This window comes from Electrophorus electricus, chromosome 12 (genome assembly GCF_013358815.1).
Source record: "Electrophorus electricus isolate fEleEle1 chromosome 12, fEleEle1.pri, whole genome shotgun sequence".
Taxonomy (NCBI): Eukaryota; Metazoa; Chordata; class Actinopteri; order Gymnotiformes; family Gymnotidae; genus Electrophorus; species Electrophorus electricus.
Genome location: NC_049546.1, coordinates 13,562,017 through 13,577,552, shown reverse-complemented (window position 1 = coordinate 13,577,552; position 15,536 = coordinate 13,562,017). Strand labels below are relative to the sequence as shown.

At 38.6% G+C, this 15,536-nt stretch overlaps 1 protein-coding gene across 2 annotated transcripts in view; it reads right to left on the bottom strand.

Annotated features, from left to right (window-relative positions):
* The window catches only part of nlgn3a (neuroligin 3a), a 102,715-nt gene extending 90,127 nt beyond the window's left edge, over window positions 1-12,588 (bottom strand). For both annotated transcript variants that reach the window (XM_027008642.2, XM_027008643.2), the window contains exon 1: window positions 12,321-12,588. The gene's annotated coding sequence lies outside the window, so the exon portion shown is untranslated. The remainder of the gene's footprint in view (window positions 1-12,320) is intronic.
* Window positions 12,589-15,536: the final 2,948 nt, after the last annotated feature.

Sequence of the window (15,536 nt, the reverse complement as noted above, 5' to 3'; positions counted from 1 at the left end):
TGCGAGCTTTCTTTAACATCATCCTAATAGTGAACATAAATAACAATGATATTGTAAGTAATTGCATAGAAGAACTTTAGAAAATCACTCCTACAATGTTACAAAAACAAAACTTTTCAGATGGGTTACTATTGCACATACATCTACATGCATAGTTTTATTCATCCATATGCAGCCACACCAGAAAGTTCCCAATACAAATGTATTTGTGGAAGAATCAAATTTCTAATGTTATCAATTATTTTTCTTCTTTGTCTTTAAATATAGAAATGTATTCTAAAAATTCATATCTGAACACTAATAGTTAAAATGCCATCATATCAACAGGAATTATTCATTTATATTGATAGTATAACACCAATGCATTCTAAGAGCTCAAATTTTGAATATATTGCATTTTTTTCAGATAGAGGGCTCTTTCAAAACCAAAAAGAACCTTGTTGTAGACATTCTTTGAAGGACTGTTCAAAATCTAATCAAGAATTGCAAAACAAAGGTAGAAAAAAATTCTTCATTTCCGCTCGGTCCAATGTGACAGATTAAAATCTCATTAATTTCCTGGAACCTGCACTTTTGGAGAATGTCTACTTAACTGGCAGCGACAATGTCATCACAAGGGGATACTTGAATTATAAAGGCTGGTTTCTTTGTAGGAAAATACAGGCACAGATGGGCTTTAGGCTTGATGAAGTAATAGGAGTGTTTTCAAATGGGAAACTGATGTGTTGCCTACCTAGCTGAAGCTATAAACTGACACCTGTAAAACATCACTGGACTAGCATCAGTGGCAAGCAACTTTGCAACAACTTTGGTAATTCATGCACTAACCAATCAATGGCAAGCTCTACAATTCACATCAACACAAGCATGTAATAAGTTTGATCATGTGTTAAATTTTTCTTCCTTAAGTTTTGGAGGGAATAATTTGGATGAGGCAAGATATGAATTGATAAGTACATTGGTGACTCATGAAGTATTTAATCTTTAACTGATGATCTAATGTTGCAGCATTGAAAACACAATTTTGTACTGCTGTAGTCTTCTGGGACTGGATTCAGACAGCCCTGGTTAATTGAATGTCTGGAATTACATTTATTAGGTCTTGTTCAACATGATTTCCTGTGATAAAGTATCATCATCACAGACAATCTTAATATCACTTTGCATGATGTCACTATGACCAGATACTATGTTGTGTACCAAAAACACATACATAATCATACATAATTGGCCATAGAAAAAGTTTATATTTCAAGCGTAGTGCTTCCTAACATTTTAACTGGCTGGTAAGGCCATATTCAGATATCTGAGTAAATAGATCACATTACTTTTTCTTCCTTACTTGATCCAATTTGTAGTTTCAGACATGCTTTTGGAATGCATTTACTAAAGTGTCTCTTCTGATGCATAGATATTTGGTTAAGAGTATGTGCTGCCACACCACACCAAACAAAATCCAATAAGTAATTGGATATCTGCAAAGACAATCTGATCGATTTGCCAGCAAAGCCCAACATACCTGTAAACTATCTGGATGAAAAGCATGGAAAACAACACTTCAGCTTGGTAGGACAGTTCAAATCCACATAATTTCATAGGGTGTTCAACAACAGTGTAATTTCCAGAACGTCTATGGCATAGCATGAAAACATGGATGCAGAGATGGAGGGTGAGGCATCCAGGCCTTGATTGTGATCTTTTTTCTCTGTCTCTGCTCCTCACCCTCCTGAACTTTGTATGTGCACCATACATACACAATACGAGTGGCTACTTTCTAAAGGAGAACTGCCATTCTGTAATGTCTTTTGTCACATGCTAAAGGCGCCAACGAGAGAGTCCAAAATGATTGGTGGTGATGGAGTTAAACAGCTAAAAGTGAAAAATTTCACTACCTTCTCACCACTTGGCCAGGCTCTTCCTTTAATTTGGAAAGCATAAGTAGGTATAACATAAAATAAATAAAAATAGCAAAGAAACCTTACCTGTAAATTTCCTTTTTTTCCCTACAGCAAACCTGTATATCTCATTTTTTCTACAGCAAACCTGTTTTGAGCAGTAGGACATTAACATTTCTGCTAATCAAATCAAAAATCAAAATTTAATTCAAGAGTCCAAGCCCCCAGTGAGCAAGCCAAGGGTGATGGTGGCAAGGAAAAACTCTCTAGAGCATGAAGAAGAAGCCATAAGAGGAACCAAGGCTCAAAGCATCCTCCTCTGGCTGACAATGGTCACCACAATAATAATTTTAGGAGAAAAATAAATAACTAATAATAGAATTTAAAAAATAAGTAATTAATGTCTAGTCCAATTTTCTAAAGGTCCTAGTCTTGTCCCAATGGTGTGCATGTGTCTGAAGCCCATCCCACAAGAGAACGTCCATTAAGAGCAACGAGAAGTAGTTGGCTGGGGTGGAGGTGTGGTGGGGTATAGCAAGGGACATCAGGGGGTGGTGGTAGTAGCCATGACAGCTGAGATACTGCTACTCCAGTGTCAATTCACCAACCAATCAGCACTATCAGAAATGCTTTTTGCTATTTTTAGCAAATATGACACTATCTGAAGTCTACTATTCTGTAAACTCTTTCCTTTAGGGGAACCCGAGGGTTAGCGTGTCTGTTGCTACCAACCCCGTCTCTCTGCAGAATCAGAATGGGATTCCCCCAAGACCAAGTGGGGAGGGGAACTGTGGAAGTAGCTTCTTTTCAATAATTGGACTGAGGGCTGGAGCAACTAAAAATGAACTTCCTTTCCTTAATATGTTTTTTTCTAATCTTACATGTCCACTCAGCTGACACTTTGCAGTCTTCAACTACCACATCCTCATGAAACCTCAGGGTATTTTGTCAAACTACAGAAGGATGACTGAAAGCTAACTGTTGCCTGAAAACAGTCAAATATCCTTCTCTTTTACATTACATAGAGATAAGGGGCTATTAAACATACTGTCACTTTGTGTAAGCACATGGACGAAGTCTAAAAGTTGCGAGCACTTGCACTTTTACTCCCAGAAGCCCGAGGCCAGGGCCTGTACTGTTTGACCAATCTAGAGACTTGCCAAATTCACAACGTGCTGCAAAAACACCAAACAAGAATGGTAACATAAAAGAAGGAAAGCTATTAGTGACAGAAAGGGCAAGGTCATGCTAACTGCCCATGATTTGCTTATACATCCTGTTAGCTGCTTTTGCATATTTCAATCAAATCAAAATTTATTTATATAGCACTTTTTGCAACAGCAAAAAGCAGTGTTACAAATGTCCAAATTTAACCCCTCAGTGAACAAGCCAAGGGGGGGCATCCTCCTCTGGCTGACAACAGTCACCGCAATAACAACAATATTAAGAGTAAAATAAATAAAAAACGAGCAACTGTCTAGTCCAACTTTCTAGAGGTCTTAGTCTTGTCCCGATGGTGTATCCCATATTTGTCACTTTGCACACTCAAACAGCTTGACATGGATCGTTAAGAGATCTGCATTATTTAAATCTGAAGTCCTGACGAGGTTAGGCTATAGCCACAACATGACCAGCCCACACTGGTTACTGCACGTAGGGTTCTTCAGGCTCTACATGGCTCGCTATGTTATGACCCACATCTTTGCCTCCTCTGATGAGCCTTTGTGGCTCTTGACTGTTAATTTTTCAACAATGGCATGGACCTGTAACTACAACTGGACTCGGGAGTACAGATTCGACAGCTGGGGAGGAAAAGGGGTGGGGAAGAAGCTCATGCAGTCTGGAGCCAGTCAGCTACTAATTGTCTCCCTTGCGCTTTGTGTGTGTGTGTGTGTGTGTGTGTGTGTGTGTGTACTGCATTCCCATATGGGGGAGTATCAGAAACCCTTTTCTACAATTAAACAAGTATACTATTCATATTCAGTATAGACATATAACAATTATTAGACGTCCAATGACAAATATTCAAATATCCCCAAATGCTATTTCTTTTTTGCCTTAGAAATTCCACACCATCCTTCAAATACCCAATTTTCTCTTCAACAATTCTTATACCATATTAACAAAATGTATGGCCCATAGAGACCCATTTGAACTCCTTCAAATTAAGGCTGAATACCATGAATGGGATTAGACCTTTGATGATTGCAGACCATATATAGGCTGATTGAGGAGCTCTCCAAAGCAGCCTAATTGCAGTGGCCTATGGCACATTTTTTAGCTACCAGCTTTTACTAAGCTCCTTAAAAGCCTGCCCTTAGGGATCACTGATAACCTCCAGAAGCAGTCTCTCCAGGCCTTATCTTCATTAAGTTATCCAAAAAACTGTACAGCACAATGACCATGGCATCCCCACTCTTCACTCCATGCCATAGATAAGGAGCAGGTCTTATTACTAAGCATCATTCAGCTAAACATGAATCGGTGGCATGCTGGCTTGGCAGTTAGCATGCTTACTGCTCAGCACTAGGGTCTTGAGGTCAAGTCTCTATTTGGGTGGAGTTTCCATGTTCTGTCTGTGTGGCTTTTCTCTGGTTTCTTTCCACAGTCCAAAAACATGGAGGTTAGGTTGACTGGATACTTTAAATTGTCATATATATTTTTTTGTGTGCATGTCCAGTGGTGGTTGGTAATCTGTCTTGACTTCCTCCCCTTTCCCTGCACCCAGTGCAGTGCTGTGTGCAAATAGGCTGCCACACCTCATCAGGGGTGTGTGTGTGTGTGTGTGTGTGTGTGTGTGTAAAGAAAAAAAAAAGTGATATTTGTAAAGCGTCCTTGGGTTTGAGAAAGGCACTACATAAATACTAACAATAATATATTAAGAATCTGTATGGCTAGTAGGACGGTTTGTAGAAGTGGCCAAAATTCCAAATGTCTAGTGATGGCAAATTGCTTGACACAAAGGGCTAAATTTACCCTGAAGAGTCATTGCATTTTAAAACTTTGCTCTTGGAAAATACAGGAACATTTTAAACATTTTAATATGATTTTGTTTTCAACTAAAATAATAAATCAATTCACACTAAATTGGCTGTGCTTGTTGTAAAAGAAAGATGGATTTTACAAATTTTACAATTTGTGGAAAATAAGGTCTTTGTCATTCTCTCTCTCTCTCTCTCTCTCAGATACAATTCATTTTCTGGAGTCATTTCCATATAAAACAATCAAAAAATAACCTCTTGATGCTTGTGTGTGTGTATCACAGACATTCCTTTATTTAAATTCCAGTCAACTGCCATGGTCTGACTTTTTATGTGGAATAATAATGTAACTATATCTGGGCAATATTATCTGTCAGTGCAAAACTACATGCTGTGCTGCACTAAAACAGTATGATGCCATATAATAAGCTATTTATATTCTCCAGTATTCTGACATTTGAAATATGACAAACATCGCCAAAGTTTTCGATGGTTATTTTAAGATATCCAGACTGGAAATGCAAAAAATGGCATCTTTTACTATTTCTTTCCCAAACCTTGCTATGATTACAGTTCCAGTTTGGAAAACATAGATACTTATGAAATCACTTTCAGCTCCTGGCAACCTTCCCTATAGTGGTAAACTACAAATCTTGGTGGTCTTCACTTTGAAAAATATTTTGATTCGACATTTGAAGGGCAGCATATTTTGGTAAACCCAAGGACTTCTTTTACAGGAGATGAGTAGAGATGCCTGCCTGGCTTGGTTTTCACTGTAGATCCAACAGCAGATATGATGGCTCATAGGCAATGGAGATGACAGGCTTGCCCCTTTACCTCTCCTTAGGTACACTTATTTAGCTTGGGTTTAAAAGATCCAGCTCTCACTTCAAAAGGCATCTTCTGTAGCATCAGCTCTCCGGGTCACTTGTGAAATACCACTGTGTGGGCTGTTGAAAAAATTCAAAATCATTTACATTTTAAGTGGCAACAACTTAAGGAACAAATCATCACCAAGGGTCCAGTGCTGGTCCTGAATAAACCTGTACATCTAACTGAGTAATTTCTGTGCAAGCAGATAAATTATGTACATATGTTCCTTTTCACATCCATGAAAACCTACCCAGCCCACAGCCCCCCCACCGAACTTTAGTTCTTTAAGATATCACTTTTCAAGAAAAATGTGCACTGCACAGCTGAAAAGTGGAAGAGTTTCATTTGTATTACATGACTAAAAAGAGATACTGATGTTTTTTTTCTTCGCCAGCACACAGTGAATGGAGCACAAAACAAGTGATGCATATAAAGGCGTCCTTGGAGGTGGAGGACATGGGGATGCTTTTATGCGAGTATAAGAGATCTTTTGAGACAAGGTCAGGAAAACACCGTCACCAAGCATTTATATTTCATTGTGGTTACATTCTTGTGGCATCTGTCACAGAAACGGAATGAAGCAGATATGCTGAGCTTCCATAATCTGCATTATCTGTACAGAAGGAGCCAATCACGTGACATTTTGGTAATGACATCTCAAACCCCTTGCTGGTCAGAGCTTGTCAGAACTGTAATTTGTTCCTAACGCCATTAGTGAATGTAATATTCACTTCCCATTGAGAGTTTTGTTTGTTTGTTAATTAAGAGCATGTATGCCATCTTTCTTAATGTACTTTAGCAATATGCAATCTGTAATTATATTTAAATACCAAGTTGTAAATTGTCTAGCATGTTTGTTCAACATGCAGCCAATGTTAGTATGGCAGTTAACCACAGTTACTACTGTTACAATCTCTGTATTATCATGGCATTTAACACTGTCATTACATTGCCTTCCATAGCTCACAAGGATTATTATGTTTGTCATGGAGCAAACTTTATTTACTTAAGCTCTGACAACATGCAGTCATATTGAAGTTTTATGTGCATTGTGACCCCTAGTCAACATTCTTGTTTTACTAAGTAAACTGTATACTGGTTGGCAGAATATTGAAATCTGTATTCTTAATTTTTGTATATATTTCTTTCTTTCAGAACACACACTACTCCTATATCCTCCTTTTTGTCATCATTCCCAGTTTAAGTGCTGCCAAGTAAGTGTCATTTCATTCCATAAGACCTGTATTCCATTAACAGGACAACAGTAAATAATCTCTCTTTGTTTAAAGTGTTAAGGATTGTAGAATTCCAAGAGCTGACCAATTTGTGGAAGTATGCGAAATCCTGGTGATGACTTCACGAGAGGTAACTATATCAGCCAAGCTGTCTGTGCAAAACCGGTGTAGACAAGGTTCACAATCAGTCACACGAAATTCAGTCAGAATAGCCAGTCATACTCCCATGCTAAAGTCCTTGCAGGGGTTAAATATCAGAGATAAAGCATATTTTGTGGGATCACTACAACTTCTATGAATCTCATCTGACAATCAGCTGTTGTTTAGTCTTTCAGAATGCCCAAATGGATAGTTTTCCAGAAGGGAACCAATTGTTGAAGGTAAACCTGTGACATCCAATAGCTGCCTCTGTGCCCTTACTCCAAAGTTTTAGCTTCCAGTCATCTTATTTGAGCTGGAATTAGACTGCACCATGTAGAGGGTATGGCGCTCTCTTTGCTGCATTGTATCAGTACTATATTTGCAAAGATTAAGAGGAATGTCTGGGTTTTGCGAGGACATGAGGCAAGCATGACTGCCCAGAATATAATAGGTAGAAAGCTAAAATGGCAGCTCTTCCTCCTTTCAAGTTAAAGTATTTAGGTGCTGTGAGAAGTGGGGCATTTTTAAATATCTCACCACCAATTCTGTACATCTGGATCTACTCACTGGTATTGACTCCAACTTTCCAAATGGCCTTGAGAAGATCTGGTGCTCATAGGGGAAAATCTTTTGAGTTAATATCTAATTAGGGCATGAATTTCTATGGAGTAAAAATGGAGCTGAGGGAAGCATTTGCAAACCTCTACCCTGGACTTTAGCAACACCTCACCAAACAGAAAATTACATTCCGCTTGAATCTACCAGGTGTATTGCACCTGGTAGCTAGAGCTTCAGTTGGTGAAGAATGCTCTCCATAGGTTCTCAGTCTGTGTCATATGATATACTTAATACTGTACTCACTGACAAAGGGAATTCTAAACAACAAACCTCTTCAATCTCCAAACTCGTCTGAAATGGCACAGAGGATCTACAAGTGTTCCCACTGAGATAATTGTTATGATTGGCCTGTGCTTTTTGGTTGATTGTGATGTGAATGGGTTCCCTGGCACTGATGGACATGCAGGATCTGTAGAGGTTGATGTCAAAAGGTCACCTGTATACACGGCCCTATGCACATCTAATCCCATATGAGGACAGTAATAATATAAAAACCTAGTTATTCTCTTTTGGCATAAGCAAATAGTAAGCAAATAAATATTACATATTTGGAAGACAGAGCCAATCACATGTCATCTTGTTAATGATGCATCAATCCTCTTGCTGGTCAGAGCTTTGCAATTTGTTCCTAGCACTATGAGCAAATTTATTATTAAGTCCCCTTCGAGGATTTTGATTGTTTGCATTAAATAAGAGCATGCAAGTTATCTTTCCTATTGTTCTTTACCAATATGTAATTGTGTAACTATATAGTGAGTTGTAAATTGTTTAGCACATTTGTTCAACATGAGGTTACTGTTAACAAGGCAGTTTAGTGATTAGCCACCATTATTGTTACTATTGGTACAATGGAAAATGTTACTAAACCTTATCTGTTATGGAACCATTTAACATTGTAATTATGTATCTTACCGTATCATTTTATTTTGTTTGCATCACTGAACTTAAGGACTGGCACAATATTTATATTTACAAGGCACAGACATTTTTTTAATCTATGCACATTATTGGATGTTCTTCCATCACATGTGTAAACTGAATATGCTGTTTGGCAGAATATTGAAATCTTTATTCTTAAATAAATATACAAAAATGATTTCAGAACACACATGTGCCTACTCCTATATCCTCACTCCTGTCATCATTCCCAATCTAACCAAATGCTGACATTCTGTTCCATAAGATCGATATTCCACTAAGAAGACATAACATTCATCTGAATATTATCTTTCTGCTTTAGTGGTTTTATTGCTTCCAGGTGAAAAGTATATTCCTACAGCACACAGTCCAGTCACCAAACATTATTTTTCCTCTTCAGTCTTCATATAAATCCATTGCCACACATGCTGCTGAAAGGTGAACTATTTTTTTTTTTATCTGTCTAAAGCTCTCAGATAAACATCTGCATGTATATCCAAGTTAAGTCCAGCCTTAGCCCTGCTGACCTTTTTAACTGAAAGTGAATCTCACGAGTCTGGTAGATGTTAATGTGAAGAAGAAAAAAAAACCATACAGCAGCAGCAGCTTTTATACAGATTTTTGGGTGCAGCTGCCTGTTCTACCTGTCAACAATGTGTATGCTTGCATTCACAGTATTCATTTCAGATTATTCATTTCAAAGCTTAAAAAAAAAATAATCAGAAAATGAAACTGAATAGCAAAAAAAAATAAAATAAAATTTGGTAAGAGACAGATATTACAAGATGTCAAGCAAAAACATGAGGCACAGAAAAGCTACAGTGACACAAATGTGCAAAATGGAAGCAAGTTGTTTTACCAGACTTTCTGATGCACTAATAATATCCCTTGGTGTAGGTCTTGAACTGATATCCACTCACTGTTTAAACTTACTTGAGTACCTTCTGATTGGTGTTACAGTTATTTTCAGACAGCTTGTGCAGAGCAAGGAGTTGCCTACAACAGATATTTCAGGCTGATCCAGAGAGGCAAACAAACAAGCGTCTTTCAAAAGGCCTTCAGATGTGTGATGGCATATGTCCAATGCATATCTGTCAAAGAGGTCAATAAAGGTGGCAGAAGGAGAGAGTCAGCTGTTCTGATGGAAGACTGAAGGACCACCATCTATGTTCATAATACAACCAGGATTCCAAACCAGTCAATGCATTACTAAAATAAAACTGGTTTTCATAAGCAATGCAATGAAAAGAACAAGGAGGGATTGGTAATGTTAAATTGTCATCTTCTGTTACACACAGATGTAAGGCTAATAACCATGAGAGCAAGTTGTATCATTAAACTATGTTCTGTTGCATTTAGAGTCAATGGCAATAAAGATTACTGAGATTGGCTGTTTGGAATTAGCACACACTAAAAAACAGGTGCTGTAAGTGTTCCTGATAGGGATGGGATGCTTTACATGCAACTACATTTAGTCTTCTGAAGGGGACTTCAGATAAATAGAGCTTAGCAATCTGACTAATCAGTTTCAGGAATCTGAAACCTTTGCAGTGATAAAGCCAGAATATTATAACTTCAAACCTTCATCACATGCACCAAAATGTTATTATCTCATGGGTCAACTTTTCCCACCCAACAAATGTTCCCCCCCCCCCCCATCTTTCAGCACATTTGAGCCAGGTAATGATAGACTGGGATGCATTGGATAACAGACTCAGTCATGCTGCTCAGCTCTGAGGTGAGAGTTATGGAAAATATTATAATCTTGAATAATTAATTACCACTTACTGCATTCAAATTCAGATAAAATTTGGCTCATTTAGAAAACTTTTCACGGTATCAAGTAAAACCTAGGCAAAACAGATCTTTAGAGTATCTCAATGAAATAGTTATCCCTGATGGCAATATAGTTCGCCTACAAAATGCCTGTCTGGACTTCACAATGCCATCTCTAAAATGGGAGGAAAGCCCATATATTTCAAAGTACTTAAGCAAGAAATTCTGTTTAACACAAATACTGCTGCCACTGAGACACAATCTGCCTGTAACATGAAAAAACAACAGAAAGAGAAAACAGATTTAAATCAGTGGGGGGACTTGAAAGCTGTTATGTGAGGGCAGAATATGAATAAAGACCTATGGAAGGAGAGGAAATTCAAAAGCAGGACCATGTATAATCATTCACAAGATGCTAAATGTCACATAACAAATACAATCCAGAAAAAAAGGTGGTGTGAATGGCATCTATAAGGGGCTATTTGATTAACCTAAATGGAGCTGCAGGGCAACTTCTTCAAGCTCTGCAGAGCTATTAAGTTGCATGAAACTGCACGAAACCCAGCATTTGACTAAGGGCCCATCATTCTGTTAGCAAATGCTGAACTAAGAGCTCAGATAGGCTGTAGGAATCTACTTCGAATGCTCTGGCTTTATAGCCAACAATTGCTTATTCACAAAATCACCATGACAACTCAGAGGCACACATTCTCCCTCACTCATATCTTCCCCTTTTCAGTTCTGCCCTTTCTACCAAGTCTTCTCTGATGACAACATACTCATAAGAAAATTATATCTGTTGCAATGAGGGGAAATCGTAGGGCAAATGAATTGGCCTTCGATAAAAAATATGTGACAAAAACTATTTGTTACTCTGTGACTTTCAGGAGTACGTTATTCCATTCATATCAGGTATAACCAGTATGGCTGTGAAAATTTATTACAGAAGTATAATGTCTGCTAGTCCTCGTATACTGCTATTGAGCCACTCTCATTGTCTGTGAATCAATTTGAATTATATAGTGGAGCTACAAGGTGTGCATCCATATTGGCCTACATATCAGAAAACATGATCTCAACTATTTCTTCGTAATTCCGACTAAGAATTAGCAGCAAAGCACATTGCAGTCTCCCTTGCAATTCGCTTTTATATCTGTGAATTACAAGGTATGGGTCTATTCACTCCGCAAAAAAAAAAACCAACAACAAAAAAAAACAAAACGGTTTTGGCATGTAGATTATTACTATGGATGTTAAGATTACATAAAAGCTCAAATGCCTCAAGATATTCAGCAAAACAAATTAGTTCAACCCTCAGCGAGCAATCTTCGTAAAATTATTACAAAGCCGTTTTCAGTGTCAGTGAATCTTTCATTCGTTCTTTTCTCCTGTTACATAGACAAGAGGACAAGCTTTAGATACTCATTAAAATATATAATCTTGAGTCTCTACAATAGACTGAAGCAACATGCCTTTCACGTAACAAGTGTTGCCAGGTGTTATCGGTAGCATCTTTACCTTAGATCGACATCTGACTATAACGATATAGTTCAGGCAACATATGAAGACATTAGAAGGCATCAATCACACCGCTTCGGCTTTTAACTTTGAGAAACCAAATTCAGTAACCCGTCATGTAATCACGTTTTCCAAACAAAAAGCTATCTTACTGTACACATAACTAATTGCAGCCGTTATCCACTATGTTCTAAACGTGTACATGCTACGTTAAAACAGAACAAAACCGGTACGATTGTTACTACATTTTGTTGTCATTTATTAATAACTTAAACGCCATTTTCGCCTATATGTAAAACAAATAATGTGCATAACTGCGCTATATTAATGTTGCACAGATCGTCAGGCGCACAAAAATGACTCACCTGCTTTGGCGAACTATCAAATCCTCCATTTCTGATATTTTATTTCCAAAAAAACCTAGGTATATTGCTTTACTAATTGTAATCCTACGCAATTCAATAGGGTTTCCCTATACAACTCCTCCTGCAATTCGTATGATTTTTTCCCCAAATAAAAACGTCCTTCATTTACCCTCCGATCATATTTTCATGTTTCTCCTTCGTGTTTCTCTCTTCGTATTTCTGCACGTTCCTTCCGCGCTTCAGTCCTCTTGTCTTGCCTGTTCGTGAGGTCTCCACACGATCTTCACGAGTGCGCGCTGCGCGAACACAGTTGATTTTTTTTTTTCGGGAACGCCAACACAAGCACGAGTTACTAGGTAACCAAGGGTACATCCATTTGACGGTCACGGATGATACGAGTAGGATTTTGATCCCCCTTCCGAGGGGAGCAGTATAAAATTTACAGAGTTGAAGCTTCTTTGGATTAAACCACTATACTCATAATATGAAGAAACCAAAATGTTGTCCCTCATCCCCTCCTTGTTTCCCTGAGTTAAGATCCCAGCTTTGGCTTAATTGCTTTTATTCTTAATTATCACTTTGCAGCTTCTTCATTATTCCATGAAATTGAAATTAATCTAATGTTACATCTGATTATTTTTAACTCAGTGTCTTCACAATGCAAAGGTGATTAAGCATATGCAGATACATGCTTTTAAATCCCAATATCAATGTCTTGAGGAATAATCATTTCCAATATGCAAGAAATAAACATGTAGTTTCATAAGTGTGTCTTTCCAATAATACTCCATGCAGTGTTGAGCTCTATGCAAAAGAGATACTTGACTAATGTAGCACAACTGCAAAATAGGCAGAACAAAAGATGGGTTGCTTTGTTCTGATTTACATATTTATTGTTTTGGTTTCAGGTGGGAATTCACTAGAATACTAATTACTGATTTGGCTCACATGCAAGGGTAAATTTCGACCATTCCCCAACCCTTGCTCTGTCTGATTGGCTGGGGTAAGCCCTGTGACCACCTCCTGTGAAGCTGACTCTACTGGCCTGGCAATACTGTGCAGAGAGCAGAGACTAAAGCCATTTTGATCTGAGTGGCTGCTATGCTCTTTGGTTGATGCAAAATGTAATTTAATCGTTGAATGAGAATGCCCTGGTGGGTCCTGCGTGTAAACAGCTTACCCAAGGGAAAGCAAGTCTGACAGTTTCTCAGTGTGTGAGCACTGACCGACTAAGTGGGATTTACAACCTTTATACTTTCAAAAAGAATGACTCAAGACTAATTGCACCCTGTTTTAGAAAATAGGCCCCCACTGCTTACCCCATAGTCAGTTATTTGTGAATAACTGTATTGCCTGTTTGAAAGGATGGAGATGGAACATTTATTTCTTTTTAAACTAAGGCAAAAGCATACATGCCTACTGTTTTAAGTTCTAGTAGGTAGATGCAGCATTTTGACAGCTGTCTGCATACACTACCCTAAATTTAACTGACATAGGCACCCCAAGGAACAGACTCACACTGTCTTTGTGTTAATTTTAAAAGGCATCCTATAGTTACCATATGTTCTACTTGGGTTCTTTGTGTTCGGAGGTTTGTCATATTTCCCACTACAGGGCTCTGAATTAGAGGGTTTCACTGAAGGCAACGCCCAGGGATTCCCCATTCCCCCGGATCAAACGGGCATGAACGGAGCGCATCATTACTCTGCACATCTGAATGTAATGGCATTTCACACGCCATCGTCTTGGCACTTTTTCCTGGGGAGTAGCTCCTCTTCCATGCATAAACAGATTCACGGCCTCTACCCTCCCATGAAAAGGGGATTTAGAACATGTGTTTCCCCAGTGTTTCGGACTCTTTTCTTCCACTATCTCTCTTTCTCTGAGTGTGCTTAATGACAGCTGGGGATTGGGCTCGACCCAGCCCCTTTTCCGAGAGAGCTAATTAGTAGGTTTCCTCTCATCAGCGGCGCCACCAGATGGATTCCCAGAATGCATGCTGCCAATGTCAGTGAGCAGGGCTTCACAGGTGGGGCTGGCAGAAGTAGCACACTACTGCCCTGAGGCCACTTCTAAGCATGCTGCCTCACTGCCCCCTCCAGAGGCTAGCTACGGCTCTTGTTCTATGCTCGGACTTAGGTGCCAGGGTACTATTGTGATCATTGGTAATTGCTTTGTGCTCATTAGGCTGTGCACAGGCTGCTCTTTTGGATAAGAATATGCACCGTGCACTGTCCGAGTGAAGCTTGGTGAAGCTTCCTTAATGAAGCTTGGTGTCAAGCTGTGTTCACTTATTTTGTATCTGGCTGTGTCAGTGGTGCAAATGTAGGTCATAAGGCCAATGAAAATGTTTGGTACTTCAATTAGAAATGGCATGTCCTTTAGCTTTGCTGTCACTGCCTCTGACTGAAAGACATCTTTCCTGTGGAAGACAATAATCACAGCAGCAGAAAGAAGATTTGCATTCACCTCCACAAGGCTTGTTGCAGAATCTGTCCTGCTGAAGGTTACTACCTAAGAACAGCAGTACAGTCCTATAGCATATGGAAAGTGTTGTGGGAGGCTGCCATTGTTTCTGCAGAATATAGATAAGTATTATGAAGAAGATGAAGAGGCTGATTTTGTGAATGGAAGTCTTCTTATGGATGCTTGTGGTTCATGCTTATGGCTTGATATAAACATTTGATTTGTAAATCTCCTGTGAGAGTGATCTGTAAGGTGACTGGCTAGGGAGGCCAGTGCAATAGTTCTCATTGTGAAGCACAGATAAAAGTAAGGGTTAGATTCACTCCATTCAGCATAAAAATAAGTAAAGCGAAACTTCCTTTTGCTGAACTGGGACTATTGTAGGCGGCTTAATAACCCTAGAAGCTTCAGAGAGAGAGAAAGAGCACTCTGGCTAAATATGAGATATGGTTCAGTGAGTTATAAAACCTAAGAAAAGAAAGTGCTTGGATTGGAAAGAAGTTTCTTTACATATTAAACCACACATCCTTGACAACAATTAATGGTATTAATGCCATTAATACCAGTACCATTAGTCATTCCAAACTGATATATAATTGCAAGAGAGCAACAGTGTATCTCCTTGAGAGGAGATCTATTGTTATATAAGGCAAATAGGTTGTACAAGGTGAGCAGCAGAGTACTGGATTTTAAGTAGTGCGTGAAGAGAGAAAGCAGCAACTGGAAGAAAATATCAAAAGAGGAGACTAA